The sequence below is a fragment of the Pongo abelii genome, chromosome 8 (genome assembly GCF_028885655.2).
Source record: "Pongo abelii isolate AG06213 chromosome 8, NHGRI_mPonAbe1-v2.0_pri, whole genome shotgun sequence".
Taxonomy (NCBI): domain Eukaryota; kingdom Metazoa; phylum Chordata; class Mammalia; order Primates; family Hominidae; genus Pongo; species Pongo abelii.
The window spans coordinates 99,895,718-99,912,082 of NC_071993.2; positions in this window are offsets into that span (position 1 = coordinate 99,895,718).

The window sequence follows — 16,365 nt, forward strand, 5'->3', positions numbered from 1 at the left end:
AATGTAGTCTGCAGACAGCAGCCAGAATGGTTTTGAAATGGAAAAACAATCATATCACTCCCCTATTCAACATCCTTTGGGTGTTTCCCGTTGGAACAGGGAGACCTGGGAGATTGTGTTAAGGCCTCAGACTCCTTAATAATCCGGCCTTGCTGGGTTCAACATCATCACCCCTCAGATCTCCCCACCCTGTCCACCTTCCCTGACTCCTTTTCCAGTCAGAATGAGCTCTTTTGAATTCCCTGAGCTGGTCTTACTGGCTCTCTTGCCCCCAGGCCCCTCTGTGTGCTCTTCCTCTTTCTGGAATTCTCTTCTTCACCCCCTCAGCTGTCGCATTTCTGCTCACCTGCCAGGTTTCTCTGTTCAGGAAGACCTCTCTGGCCACATGGGGGGCAGGTGCTCCCATGGCAGGCCATGCCTACCCACACCCTAGCTCTTAGCATACTGCCTTGAAACTGCCTGACTTCTTGTCTGTTTCGTGTACTGGACTCTAAGAAGAAAGGGCAAACTGTGTCCTTTACACTTAGCACAGTCTCCGGCATCCAGCTGGTCCAATAGGTCTTTATTGTTGAATGACCACAGTCTGAGAGGTGAGAAGGAAGAGAAGGAGCAAGAGCAGGGCCGGGGACGGAGGGGTTGAAGGTGATGTCACAAGGAAGGATGATGGCCAGGGGACAGCAGTAATGACCACGGTGAATATTCATTGGTCCTTCCTCTGTGCGAGGACCAATGTAAGTGTTTTACATGTATTAGTCCATGAATCCTCCTGAAAACAATATGAGGTAGACATGGTTAGTATGCCTGTTTTCCAGATGAGGAAACTGAGGCACAGCAAGCTTAACGAATTTACCCAGAGTCATATAACTAGTAAGAGAGAGGCTGAGAGTCAAGCCCGGGTAGCTTGGTGCCTACACTGTACGTACACCATGAAAATACACTCACCCCTCATGAAAATATATTTAATTTGGGCACTTCAAACTTAAACTGACAGTGACCCATTCTCTCAATAGCTTGCACTAGCCACACAGGGGTATGAACATTTCAGCTGGTTCCAACTGGACAGGTTAAAATATTCCTCTAGAATTGGAATCCCAGAGGTGTTACTTTGGCCAATATATGAGTTCTAAGCTGGCCCCAAACTTCAACCCAGTGACACGCTCCAGTGAACAGCTGTGAAGCTATTGCCCCATGCTGGGGTTCTCCTCGCAGTGACTTTCTGAATAGGGAAGGTTGTGAGTAATGGTGGATTTTGTTGACAAAATTGACTATGCCAGTTATGAAACTTATATCCTGCTTGTCAATATAATAACTGGCCATATCTTAAGTTACTATTAAACATTTACATCTGATGTAATGTAGAGATGGTGAAACCTTGTCTCTACTAAAAATACAAAAATTAGCTGCGTGTGGTGGCACATGCCTGTAGTCCCAGCTACTTGGGAGGCTGAGGTGGGAGAATCGCTTGAACCTGGGAGGCGGAGGTTGCAGTGAGCCCCAGACTCTTGTAAAGTTGGTGGCACATGTGATATAGGTAGCTTTTTGAGGGACAATGACGAATCATTTGATTATTCAACAAATATTGATGGAGCATCTGCTCTATACTGGGCAGAGGGCCAGGTGCTGGGCTTACAGTGATGAATAAGATAATGTGGTCCCTTGTGGAACATATATTATAGTGAGGAACACAGATGAGAAATAAATGAGTAAAAAGCAACTACTTTTGTGATTAACGTTTGCCGGTAACACATGAGGGGCTGCGTTAGCTAATAATGAGGTAGTGATGGTGGGTTTCAGGCTGTTCCACATGCTGACCACTTTTAGTGCTAGGGCCTTTGGGGTTTCACTAAAAAGAGGGTAGAGGCTGGATACGGTGGCTCAAGCCTGTAATCCCAGCACTTTGGGAGGCCGAGGTGGGAGGATCGCTTGAGTCCAGAAGTTTGAGACCAGCCTGGTCAATATAGTGAGATCCCATCTCTATAAAAAATAAAAAATTAGCTGTGGGTGGTGGCACGTGCCTGTAGTCCCAGCTACTCAGGAGGCTGAGGTGGCAGGATCACTTGAACCCAAGAGTCCAAGGTTACAGTGAGCTATGATTACACCGCTGCCGTCTGGCCTGGGTGACGGAGCAAGACCCTGTCTTTAAAAACAAAAAACGGTGGAGAAATTTAATGTAGTGTCAGATCACAGGAGTCATTTGAAGTATGACACCTCTTTAATACACCTGAGGTTCTCTTGAAAATAAGCAACAGAAAGCAGTGTGAATCCCTCTTGAATGCGCTGGTGAGCAGCCCTTCACAACCTCCACTCAGAAGCTGATGGGCTGTGTCTCCAGGACAAGAGACTAGAGGTGGGCATTTTAGGTCCCTCAGACTTTGCTGACGGGAATGTAAATTGGTACAACCTTTCTGCAAAAGTTTTGCAGTATGTATAAAGAATATTAAGTGGGGTAATCCACTCTAACCCCAGCAATCCCCCTCCAGAAATTAATACTGAAGAAGTACTCAGAATTGAAGACAACAGATTTCTGATAAAAGTGTTCATTCCAGGGTTGTTTAAATTAGACATGATAGAAGAATATATAGTACTTATGGTGCATTTACATGATGAATTATGGTACAGTCATTTTTGATGAATATTGAATGCTGGGAAATGTTCACTATATAAGTTAAGTGATAAAGCAAAGCATGAAAGTATAACAAAAACTGAAGAATGGTAGGAGTCTTTTTTTTTTTTTTTTGAGACAGAGTCTTGCTCTGTTGCCCAGGCCGGAGTGCAATGGTATGATCTTGGTTCACTGCAACCTCTGTCTCCCGGGTTCAAGTGATTCTCCTGCCTCAGCCTCCCAAGTAGCTGGGACTACCACCATGCCCGGCTAATTTCGTATTTTTAGTAGAAACAGGGTTTCACCATGTTGGTCAGGCTGGTCTCGACTTCCTGACCTCAAGTAATCCACCCGCCTGAGCCTCCTAAAGTGCTGGGATTACAAGCATGAGCCACCACGCCCAGCCAGGAGTCTATTTTTAGCAAGCATAGAGATACACGTGTGCAAAAAGGATTGTGAAATGTTATCAGTGGTTATCTCTGAAATGAGGAAGTCAGGTGATTTTTTTTCATCTTTAAACTTTCTGTGGTTTTCTAAATTCTCTTCAATAATCGTGTACTATTTATAAACAAAGGAAGAAATTTAAAAGTCTACCTTTACTTTAAGTAACAAATAAAAGTGTGTTCCAAGGTGAAACTGCTTCTGCTAGTTCCTGAACCTAAGGGGTTGTCAAGTCTTGGAAAATAGGGAAGAAGAAAAGTAAATCTTCTTTAGGAAAAATCCTGCAGGTTCCTTACCCCCACAAAGGCTGTGCTATTCATGCCTTCTCTGCTACTACCTTAACACATCTTCTGGCAGTAGTGAAAATGAGTCTGGCACTTGAAGAGCCAAGGAAGGGGTATTCCCCCGGGGTTCGTTGGCAAGTTCATGATAGCCTATGTGTGAGACACAAAGGAACTAAAAAAGCAAGCGCTAACATTTATCGAGTGCTAGCTCTGGGCCAGCCATGGTGCTAAGTACCACAAGTACCACTGCCCCACCCACCACCAAACACACACCCCTGTTCTTTCTTAATGTATTTAACCCTCACTGTGACCTTATGAAGTTGGTACTGTCACTATTCTCATTTTAAAGATGGGAACACTGAAGCCTTGTATTAGGCCGCTCTTGCATTGCTATAAAGAAATACCCAAGACTGGGTAATTTATAAAGAAAAGAGGTTTAATTGGCTCACAGCCCTGCAGGCTTTACAGGAAGCATGGTGCTGACATCTGCTTGGCTTCTGGTGAAGCCTCAGAGAGCTCTCAATTGTGGCAGAAGGTGAAGGGGGAATAGGCATGTCGTATGGCAAGAGCAGGAGCGAGAGAGAGAGTGGGGGCAGACGCCATACACTTTTAAATGACCAGATCACGTGAACTCAGAGCAAAAGCTCACTATCAACAAGCGGATGGCCCAAGCCATTCATGAGGGATCTGCCCCCATGATCCAAACACCTCCCACCAGGCCCCACTTCCAACATTGGGGATTAGAATACAACATGAGATTTGGTGGGGACACACATTCAAACTATATCAGGCCTAGAAGGGTGGCATGCTCTGATCACACACACCTAGTAAATGGTATTGCCAGAACTTGAATCCAGGACACAGCTATGCTGGGGAGTGGAAAAGTCAATGAATAGGAAGGAGAGAAGGACAAATGATGGGAGAAATCAACATGGATATGAGTGGGAGGCCAATAAGCACTGGGTCCTCTGCAGTCTGGAGAGCACAGCAGACTGGGATGCCAAGAAGCAATTTGGAGGGGGGAAAGATGGCTGCCTTTATTTAAGAGGGCCCCAACAGTTCCAGCACAGTCTCTTAGGAGGGCCACCCCTATGACCTGGACAAAGGTTTCTTCCCTCTCAGAGCAGCAGTAAAAAGATTAACAAAGAATTGTTTGTGGCTGATTATGAGTGCTGGTATTTGAGAAAGTTTTTCTTAAAGGTTAAGAAAGAGGCACAGAGTTCTGAAGAGAACTTCTGGGCACCTTCCAGGACCTCCCAGGTTGATAGCAATGCTTTTCATTCTAACTTCACATTGAACATATGGCTTTTCTGTTCTGTGACACAGACAGGCGAGCTCCTGGAGCTAGCCTTATGTTCATCAGCTTCTGTTGAGGTTGTTTTTGCCACCTACATGGGGAGTGAAATTGGAGGCAGGTGAGAGGAAGAGTTTTCAGAGGTTTGTGAGCAAAAGAAAAGAAAGAAAATAGTTAGAGATTTCATATGAAAGACAAATCCTGGTCCTGGTTATAGAAGGTGAAGTGGTAGCAGGAAAAAAGGGAGAATGCAGCCTGGGTGGGGAGCCTCTCCAGGAGAAAGAAGTGAAGGGAGGACCAGTTCTTCATATCTGTCACCAGGGGGCAGCACTGGCACAATACAGCTTGGTTGTGCCTTGTATTCCAGTTCCAACAACTGGTAGGTTGCTTAGGGATGCAGAATTCCTGAATAACTAACACGTTATAAAATTAGTACACCTTTGAATAGCTCTGTTTCCTTCCACCTGACTTAACATTGACATCTATCCAAGCTAACAACACATCAAAAAAACATGCAAGAATACAGGATTTCATGAAACATTCTAAAGGGTGATGTTGGAAAAGTCCTATGTTTTCTGAAAAAGCTATTGAAAATGTGGATATCACTAAATTAGTCCACTACCAATTGAAGAAAAGAATGGTGGCAGGATGCTTCAAAAGAGAATGACTTGAATAGGAAAGGCTTTAGGAAATGGGTGATGTCTTGTAATATTTATGTGAAAATGACCATTTTTATGATCATGCTATAGAATGAAACCTGAAGTGAAGGTATTGCTATTGTACTGTCATGTAATGTTGGCAGAAAATTGCACCAAAACCCCTGAAACTAATTCATTTATTGTTTGTTCTAAGAATTAGAGCACATTTACCATTATTTTCCAAATTTGGTCATATAAGATGAAATAAACTTATTTAGCTTCATTTAAAAAATTATTTTTATTAGTTTTTGTCATTTATTATGTTACTACTTACTACAATTTTTAAGTTTTGTTTAAAGAGGTTTCACTTTGAGTATGAGGATGGAAAAAAAATGAGTAGGGAGGAGAGGAGGACAGTTATTACAGGTAAAACAGCACGCCACAATTTTAGTTATTATTTTTATTAAAGTGTAATTTTGAGTTTTTGAGACAAGGTCTGGCTCCATCACCCAGGCTGGAGTTCAGTGGTGCTACTTCAGCTCACTGTGACCTCCATCTCCTGAGCACAAGTGATTTTCATGCTTCACCCTCCCAAGTAGCTGGGACTACATGCGTGCACCACCATGCCTGGCTAGTTTTTGTATTTTTTGTAGAGATGAGGTTTTGCCATGTTTCTCAGGCTGGTCTTGAACTCCTGAGCTCATGTGATCCGCCTGCCTGGGCCTCCCAAAGCACTGGGATTACAGGTGAGAGCCACTGCACCTGGCCTAAAGTGTAATTTTTCTGGCACCAATTTTACTTGGATATGAGGGCAGTATGTTTAACATCCGATCTTAACAATAACAGTTACCCTTTATTACATACAATTTACCAGACACACTTTGCGTATATGACTTCATTTGATTCTCACATCCTCTCAAGGAGACAAGTAGTATTTTTAGTACCACCGCAGCAAAGGAAACTGAAGATAAATTGTAACCTTTAAGGGAGGAGACCACCCCTCATATTGCCTTATGCCCAATTTCTGCCTCCAAAGAAAGAAGAAGTAAAAACTAAAAGGCAGAAATGAAATCCATAGGCAGTCAGCCTGGTGCCGTGCCCTGGGCCTGGTTAAAGATCGACCCCTGACCTAACCAGTTATGTTATCTATAGATTCCAGACATTGTATAGAAAAGCATTGTGAAAATCCCTGTCCTGTTCTGTTCTGTTCTGTTCTGTTCTGTTCTGTTCTGTTCTGTTCTGATTACTGGTGCATGCAGCCCCCAGTCACGTATCCCCTGCTTGCTCAATTGATAATGACCCTCTCATGTGGACCCCCTTAGAGTTGCAAGTCCTTAAAAGGGACAGGAATTACTCACTCGGGGAGCTCCGTTTTTGGAGACCTGAGTCTTGCCAAAGCTCCCAGCCGAATAAAACCCTTCCTTCTTTAACTTGGTGTCTGAGGGATTTTGTCTGCGGCTTGTCCTGCTACACCTTGATCCTTACAGCTGGTAAATGGAAGAGCCAAGATGTGAATCCAAGTTTGGCTCCAAAGAAAAGGTCTTCCGGCCAGGTGCGATGGCTCACACCTGTAATCCCAGCACTTTGGGAGGCCAAGGCGGGTGGATCACCTGAGGTCAGGAGTTTGAGACCAGCCTGACCAACATGGAGAAACCCCATCTCTACTAAAAATACAAAATTAGCTGGACATGGTGGTGCATACCTGTAATCCCAGCTACTCAGGAGGCTGAGTCAGGAGAATCGCTTGAACCCAGGAGGCGGAGGTTGCAGTGAGCCGAGATCGTGCCATTGCACCCCAGCCTGGGCAACAAGAGTGAAACTCTGTCTCAAAAAAAAAAAAAAAAAGAAAAGAAAAGAAAGAAAGGGCCTTCTTTCTTTTCCTTTCTCTCCTTTCCTTTCCTCCCTTTATTCCTTCTAAATTTTTATTACAGAAAATTGCAAACATACCCAAAAATAGCAAAGTAGTACAATGAATTTCCATATAGACTCTCTCCAACTTCAACAAGGATCAACTTTAGGTCAATCTTTCAACTCTACCTCCCACCTCCCTTTTCACCCCCAGGTTATTTGCACAAAATTTGCAAGATCACATCATTTCAGCCGTCAGCCCTTAATATTGCAGTTTGTATTTCTAAAAGATGAAGACTCTTTTATTCTAAACACAACCATGATATCACTATTACCCTTAAAACAACAATGACAATATCCAACATCCAGATAGTCTTTGAAACTTCCCTGATTATCTCTAAGTTTAACCTTTGGTTTGACTCAGATCCCATATTGCATATGGTTCATCTATTCCTCAGACGTCTCTTAATCTGCAGATTTATTCTCTATTTTTTTTTTCCCCTTGAGATTTGTTGAAGAAGCATGTTTGTCCTGAGCATTTTCTGCAATCTGGATTTTGATGATTTCATCCCCGGGTGCTGCTTGGCATGCTCCTCTGTGACATTAGTTATTTTCTTACTTTTTTAAACACATTTTTGTTGTGCTCCCATTGTGTTTAAGGTGGTAGCACCTGAGGCTTAGAGCTAAGGAGGGACACAGACACCAAGCAAGGAAACAGATATAGAATTTTATTTGTATTATTTTATATAATATATAAATATGTATTGCTTATGATATAAATATAACTCTATTTGTCTTCATAATACCATGAAGTAAAAGCTTTTTTTAAAAAAAATTCACCAGGCGCAGTGGCTCACGCCTGTAATCCCAGCACTTTGGGAGGCCGAGGTGGGTGGTTCACCTGCGGTCAGGAGTTTGAGATCAGCCTGGTCAACATGGTGAAAACCTGTCTTTACTAAAAATACAAAAAATTAGCTGGGTGTGGTAGTGTGCACTTGTAATCCCAGATACTTGGGAGGCTGAGGCAGGAGAATCACTTGAACCTGGGAGGCGGAGGTTGCAGTGAGCCAAGATGGCGCCATTGCACTCCAGCCTAGGCAACGAGAGTGAAATTCCATCTCAAAAAAAAAAAAAAAAAAAAAAAATTGTACCAAAGAAGACATTGTGATGTCAAAGAGAACTAGATGGGTTTTAGGTTTTCCCTCTCAAGTCAACTATGTATGACTTTGAGGGAAGGGGTGTCCCTTACTACCTCTGGGCTTTGGGGTCCTCTTCTTAAAATCCTAGGTGTTGACTAAATGAGTGTTTTTCCAATCTTCTTAAAGCAATAGAACCTTTACATCCCCTGCATGTACTCTCACCCTGAATCCTAATATATAAAATAGCTAACAGGGGAGCTTCCCTGGGTGAAGTAGGGGAGAGCCATTAGGTCCTGCCTGCTCTCACTCTCTGACCCTAACTTTCATGTCCACCTCTCACCCCCTAGGGCAGACACTGAGACACTTCTCTAGAACCTAGGTCTCCATGGACCAGTCAAAACCACTGGATTAGATAACATTTGATGTTCTTCTAAGCATCACCAAACCATGAAAGACCTGGGTGAGTAATGCCTCAGTTTCCCCAACATACATTACTCTGTGTGTTTTAATTTATCTATCAATGGAGGTATGACATGCCAGAGCTGAAATACTCTATTCCAATCTCCCTTTTTAGTCAGCCCTCCTTCAGTTGCAAGTGACAGAACCCAGTTCAAACTTGCTTGTACATAACAGGGAAGTTATTAGTACATTTAACTAGGAAGTCCCTCCATATATCTGGCTTCTGGCCATGAGTTCAAGCAGTACCATCATGCTGGTCCTTTCCCCTTCTCCATTCCTCCACGGTCTGCACGGCTCTCTTCTCTGGCAGACGTTCCTCATGTCATGGCCAACAACCAGCCCCAGGCTTACATCCCACAGCCCAACAACCTCACTGGAAAGAGAGGGCCTCTTCCTTGGTAGTTCCTATAAAAGTCCTGCACTCCCACCTTCACTGGCCAGGTGTAGATCATGTGCTGATCTCTGAAACAGTCACCATGCCTGGGGGAATTCGGAATCTTAATTGGCCATCTTCAGCTGCCTAAGCCATATGGAGCAGGAGGATTCCTCAAGAAACATTGAGGTGCTAATATCAAAAGAATGGGAAATATTCTCAAAAGATGAACACTCTACTTAAAGTGACCGTATAACTTATCCAGACCAGAATAGTTGAGAGAGTAAAAAGGGGCGCCATTAACCCTCACAGTGGGATGAACACATGTAAACTAGTAAACTGTTCTGGGCAACCTGGAACATGTGGTCATCCTATTTCCCTCAGAGAAGCTAAATGACTTTGCCAAGGTTCTCAAGCTAATGAGTGAGAGAAACGGGTGTAGAACCAATTCCAGTACTTTCTATCAAAAGATCGTTGTCAGCCATGAGAAACTTGTTTCTGTAGTAGACTTGTCTCACAGAATAGGGTATGAGAGTAGATTTTATGGAAAAATCGGAACTTTAATGAAATTAGGCCAGGTGAAGAATCCTTTGTAGGGTCATGTCAGTGACCATCTGTAACAACTTTCCATCATTGACATGTCTGGATTGCCTGTGTTAAAATATTTTGGGTGCACAGAGGTATTTACCCCCAAATGGTATGGTATTATCAGTGGTTAAAGAGTGTAGATTTGAACTCAGCTCTACCACTTAGGAGCTGTGTGACTTTGGGCAAATTACTTAACCTTTCTGAATCTGTTTCCTTCTCAATGTCAGGTCCTGCCCTGTCTGCAGCCGCCCACCTGCCCAGGCGTTTCCCTGCGTCCTGCCCTTCTGTGGCCTGATCAGCTTGTTGCAGTCCTGGCCCTACCTCTAATCAACTGGCGAGTGGTCAGCTTGTGTGTGTGGCCTCAACACTATATTGAAAAGTGTTAGTAAGTAAACCATAGGGATTTTATAGCATCTTTAGGGAATGTTAAACTGCAGGGAGGAAAAACTGTGAAAAGGACAATCCAAAATGTAATATAAAAAAAATCAAGTCATGCCATCACCAAGTCTCAGTAGTTCACAGTGCTAAAATTACAAGTCAAAAAGAAAAAAAAAAAAAACCCAAATATTTTAGTGGATGTCTTTAGCCTCAGACACCTGGTTTGGAAACATACCACCACCTGTGCTGTATTAAACCTGCAAAAAACCCAGGAAGGAAATACAGTGTATGAGGCCAGAAAAGGGTGGGCTCCTGGATCCCTTAGGTCAAACAGCAGGCTGTAAATGACTCTTTTCAAAACAGACACATTACTTCCCAAGATTGCGGCCTGCCACAAAAGAAGGTACACACAGCGGTTGTTCCCAGCAAGGGTTATACTATATGGCTATTAGGGGGAATAGAAGGAGCTTGATTCTCGCCAATTACAGGAAATAAGGTCAAGTAAAGATAACAGGTCTTTGAATTAAAGAGGCTTTAAACACACATCCTGGCCTCATGGCTTTAGTAGCGAGTAAGAATTATGGAATGAAGCCTCGGGTTTTCTTACTCTCTTGAAGCTGGGCTCCTGAAACACACCCTCTCCCGGATTAATGTGAAGGAGTCCTGTGTGGGGAAGGCACCGGCTTCCTCATTCATGCCTTTGGCTTGTTTATGTTCTTTCTAAATAGACCTCGCTGCTGCACTGCTAGTGAGATCTGGGCTGGGATCGTTTCACTAGTTAAAAGTCTCACATATAGCACATTTGATGGTCTCGGTGGTAAATACCTTTAGATTTAGAGGTCAAGATTGCATGACTTTTGTCTAGATAATGGAGAAGGGAGCTCGCAGACTCCAGCCATCATGGATCAGTATATTGCTATTTTGCCTTATTGTTCAAGGACAAGGTATTCAAACAGGCTTGACTCAATTCAATGAGATGGAATATCAGTTCAGTTCAGGGAAAATGTAGAAAAACCCAAACATCAAAAGGTTGTTTGTCATGTGGAGAAACACCTGGTTGTGAGCGTGGAATCCCTGCCCTAATGTGCAGACTGCATTTATTAGATACACACCGAATTCTCCTGCTCTTGGGTAGGGAGGAGGGTGCAGGATGGGAATAGGGAATGGAGGGAGGAGGAAACTTAAGTCAAGCAACCCATTATAACATTAAAAAAACCAATCTGGTTTATTTGGCTAGCCCACTGGCTCTTCTACAAATAATCCACTGGTTGAACAAACTCAACTTTTCTTTGGATTCTTGTTGGCATTGGTTCTAGTGCATGTGACTGTAGATCTGGGTTAACTCTCTTCCCCCATAACAACTAAAGAAAGTGCACAGATTTTTCATGCTTTTAAAGCTTTTCTTTTCTGATAATTAAATAGAAAAAAGACCTTGATTTTGACAGCTAAGTCTGGTTACAACCCTACTTCATGGGGGTTGTTAGAAGATTAGCCTGAAGTGTGGCACAGAGTGAGAAAATGTTCTGGAGATAATAGCTTTTTTTTTTTGTAATTTTTACTTTTTTTTGAGAGTGAGTCTCACTCTGTCGCTCAGGCTGGAGTGCAGTGGCGCAATCTTGGTTCTCTGCAACTTCCCGCCTCCTAGGTTCAGGCAATTCTCCTGCCTCAGCCTCCTGAGTAGCTGAGATTATAAGCGCCCGCCACCATGCTCGGCTAATTTTTGTATTTTAGTAGAGACCGTGCTGGTCAGGCTGGTCTCAAACTCCTGACCTCAAATGATCCACCTGCCTCGGCCTCCCAAAGTGCTGGGATTACAGGCGTGAGCCACCGCGTCCAGCCAAGAGATAATAGCTTTTCATTGCATGGTCTCTATATCTTGTAGCTCACGTATGCCCTCACCAGCTTCATGGAAAGTCTACAAATTTATAAAATATTAATATTATGTCTACTATGTAGGGAACAGTTTGAAGCCCTGCTGAGTTTCCTTGCTGTTGTTTGATTTTAAATAGATCTTTGGTTCCTTGGTTTTTATCTGAATTAAAAGCACAATTCTAGGTTCTTACAGTTCTGCAGTATTTAAAGATTGTTAGTATGTAGAGAATAACTTTTTTCTTTCCACAAAGCAACCCATGTTCATCGTTTAAAAAGAGTAGATGAATACTTGCAAAAAGAATATAACCGGTAATTCTACCTCTCAAAGATTATCACTGTCCACATTTTGGTGAATTATTATTGCACATGTTTTGTAACTTTTCACCTAATTATATATCAAATGTCTTTTCACATCATTAACTGGCCTTCAATGTCATGTTTAATGGCAGCAGAGAATTCTATCCACAGGCACCTCATTTATTTAAGTAATCCTCTATTATGGACATTCAGACTGTTTCCAATTTTTCCACTATCAAATAACATCATTGTTAAATAAACTCCAAATCACCAAATCCCAAGATGTGGTTTCCAGTTTCCGGGTCTTCATGTCATATCTACTCAAACCTGTAGGTTTTTCTGAAAGTTAGAAATTCCCTGCATCTCAAACTAGCACCAAGGATACTCCTTCAAAAGGTTGAGATGTGAAATTCCCCTCTTGCTCCCAGCAAGAAGAGGCAAAATTGGGGTCATTTTCATGACAGCCATTACTGTGTATGAGGTTCTCCAGTAAGGCACCTCCCTTTCACATTTTCACCTCATCGCAGGCCATTTCCTCACTGCAGCAGCAACCTCACCTTTCATGGGGATGTCCAAATGTGTCATCCCAATAGACTGTCCCTAAGACAAGGAAAAAGTTCACACACATGTGCTCTGTGCAATGCTCTAGTTCCTTCAGACAATGTCTCACTTTCTGTTCTGGGAGAGAATTGACTGGGTGAGGCCTTTTCCTCTTTAACTGGACTTGGACTCATTTGAAACATATAGATATGACTTCATGGGCAGGTGAAGACAGGTTATTTATCCAGAAGTGGGGGCTTCAAAGGGATTGGGAAGTATGAGATGAACTGCCCAATAAAGAGAAATGGCTCGGGAGAACACAGGAGGGGTTCATGGGAAACCCTGGTCAGCTTCCCAAGCCTAGTTACAACCTGCTAATCCTGGGCAAAACTGCCAGGTGAGTAAGGGCTATCTTCTGTGCTTCTCCTTGCCTTCTTGCTGCTGCAAGCACTTAGGAGCATCATGGACTTTGTGGGGACCTAGGGCTCTCACTGAGCCAGCTCTTCAGGCCAACTTTTGGAGTAGCCCCTCAATATTGGTTAGAAATAGGCCAGTCCCCTGTCCTAGAGGAGGAGAATATTTGTCTTTCTTTTGGCATACAGAGGTCTGTAGGGACACAAAAGTCACTGTGGTGATAAGACACCTTCTTGAGGTTGAAGCTGGTATTTGAAGGAGATTTGGGTAAGGACTATCTAGAGGAATCACCAGGAGAGTTGCCAGATAAAATACAAGACAACTAGTTAATTTTTTTTTCCTTTTTTCTTTTTTTTTTTTTTTTTTTTTGAGATGGAGTCTCATTCTGTCACCAGGCTGGAGTGCAGTGGCACGATCTCGGCTCACTGCAACCTCCACCTCCCGGGTTCAAGCAATTCTTCTGCCTCAGCCTCCTGAGTAGCTGGGACTACAGGTGCACGCCACCACGCCCAGCTAATTTTTGTATTTTTAGTAGAGACGGGGTTTCACCATGTTGGCCAGGATGGTCTCGATCTCTTGACCTTGTGATCCGCCCACCTCAGCTTCCCAAAGTGCTGGGATTACAAGTGTGAGCCACCGCACCCGGCCAATTGTTTTTTTTTTTTTTTTTGAGACAGGGTCTTGCTCTGTCACCCAGGCTCGAGCGCAGTGGCATGATCATAGCTTACTGCAACCACCTCCTGGGCTCAAGTGATTCTCCCATCTCAGCCTCCCGTGTAGCTGGGACTACAGTCAAACGCCACTTCATCCAGCTAATTTTTAAATAATTTTGGTAGATGGAGGTTTGCTATGGTTCCCAGGCTGGGCTCAAAGTCCTGGGCTCAAGTGATCTACCTGTCTTAGCCTCCCAAAGTGCTGGGATTATAGGCATGAGCCACCTGTACCTGGCCCACCCAGTTAAATTTATATGTCAGATAACACTTTTTTTTTTTAAGTATAAGTGTGTCCCATGCAAACAAAAAACCTTGAATATACAGTGTCTTATATGTATTATTTCCCCCGATCTTTTGCAATTGTTTCTCTCATACCAGGAACAAGTCCATCTTACTTTTGAAGAGCGCAGAGCTCACTTATGAGGACAGGATGCACGAGTCTACTCGGGAGAGGCCAGCTAGGCTGGGGTGTTCAGCTCACTGTGATCATTAGATGGCACGACTTGCAGAACTAATGATCAGTGGTCAACCAGTGAGTTTGTTAAGTGGAGCCTATAAAGAGAGTGGCTGTTGTGTCAAGTCCACAGTGCCAGGCACTGGAAATGGCCAATAAACATTAGTATGATGATGATTATTATTAACTAATCTGTTGTTTGATGCTTAATTTGTTTAGAATTAATTTTATGAATAACACTGTGATCAATAGCTTTATAGTTTAATCTTTGGATAAATCCTTGGTGATTTCCTTAGAATATTTTTCTAACATTTAAAAAATTTTTAAAAAAATTTAAAAGTTTTTGCAGATATGGGGTTTTGCTATGTTGCCCAGGCTGGTCTTGAACTCTTATCCCCAAGTGATCTTCCTGCCTTGGCCTCCCAAACTGCTGAGATTATAGGCATGAGCCGCTGTGCCTGGACTGAAATTCTTTATTTTAAATGAAATTCTCCTTGAGTTTTTTTTTTGATCCATATGAGTACTGCAGTTTATGGCCCCAAATCTCTCTATGTGGCCAAATTTGTGTTATAAAATCTCAGGGAAATTTTATTATTGTTTTTGTTATTTTTACCTCTGCAATTTTCTTTGCTGTCTGAAATTGCTGGGTGGGTTTTCTTCTAGTTCATCTTTTTCTCAGGGCATACTCTACTTGAATCTTGAGTGAAGGGTGGTCTGGCTCTTCACTCCATACGAGATACCTGAAGTTCCATAGATGTCCCTGGGTATGCAGTGGTGGCAATAGTTAATTTAGCTCTGATCTCCTGCTTCAATCGTGGCCTCAAGGGGTGAAGTACTCTTATTTTCTCTGAAGCTTGTTTGCTTATTTAAAGAAGGTTTTTGTTTAACATTTTAAACTTTCCTTGTAGTCACTGAGACATAGGCTAGGATTGGCTGAGCTCAGAGCCTTTCCTCTTGGAACCATTTCCTGGGGAAGGAAACAAATTAGTGAGAATTTGCTACTGGAATGGATCTGAATCCTAATATTGCTCATTGTAGCTATTAGACTAGCTCTGAGCCTGTTTCCTCTTCTATAGAGTAAGAGTTGCTACTACTGAGTGCTAAGCACTCGAGAGACAGTGTCCTTACCTTTCAGAACACATGCAAAAAAGAGTCAGAAAAGGGGTTTCCACAGTGTCGTAAGTAACAAGAAAAAAATCATCCTTAATCTATATTGCCAATAAGTCCATGTGGATCCATTTTGCTAGGATGGATGGTTTGTTTGTTTGTTTGTTTTTCTGAGACCGAGTCTTGCTCTATCACCCAGGCTGGAGTGCAGTGGTGTAATCTTGACTTGCTGCGACCTCCGCCTCCCAGGTTCAAGGGATTCTCGTGCCTCAGCCCTCCGAGTAGCTGGGATTACAGGCGCCCACCACCATGCCCGGCTAATTTTTGTATTTTAGTAGAGATGGGGTTTTGCCATGTTGGCCAGGCTTGTCTCGACTCCTGACCTCAAGTGATCTACCTGCCTTGGCCTCCCAAAGTGCTGGGATTACAGGCGTGAGCCACCATGCCAGGCAGATGGATGTTTTTATAGCTTGGCTTACATTGGAAAAGACAGACCAGTAATTTCTGTGAGCCCACCACTCTTCTTCCTCAGAAAAGGAAGCTTGCCAAGTTTTCTCTTTAGCTCTCATTCCTCGAATGGAGGCTGCTGTCCAATAGATTATCCAGCTACGAGGAGGCCAGAGTCATTCACATAAGGCTTCACTTGCTATAAAATCCTAACAATCTTAAAATATCTTAAAGTTGGGGAACTTGCTTTTTCAAAACTCAATCCTGTTCGAGTATATAAGCCACAAGAAATAAACAACAAACAAAACAAACATCTTCCCACCCTGGAAAAAAGCCATAGCTCATTGTTGGATGAACAAATGGATCCAACTCTGCTCTCAGAGACAACTCACACTCACTTTAAAACTGTCAGGAGTAATCTTTCATGACTTCAGCGTTGGGTTCCAGACTCCATTCCACCTCCAACCATGGAAGCAG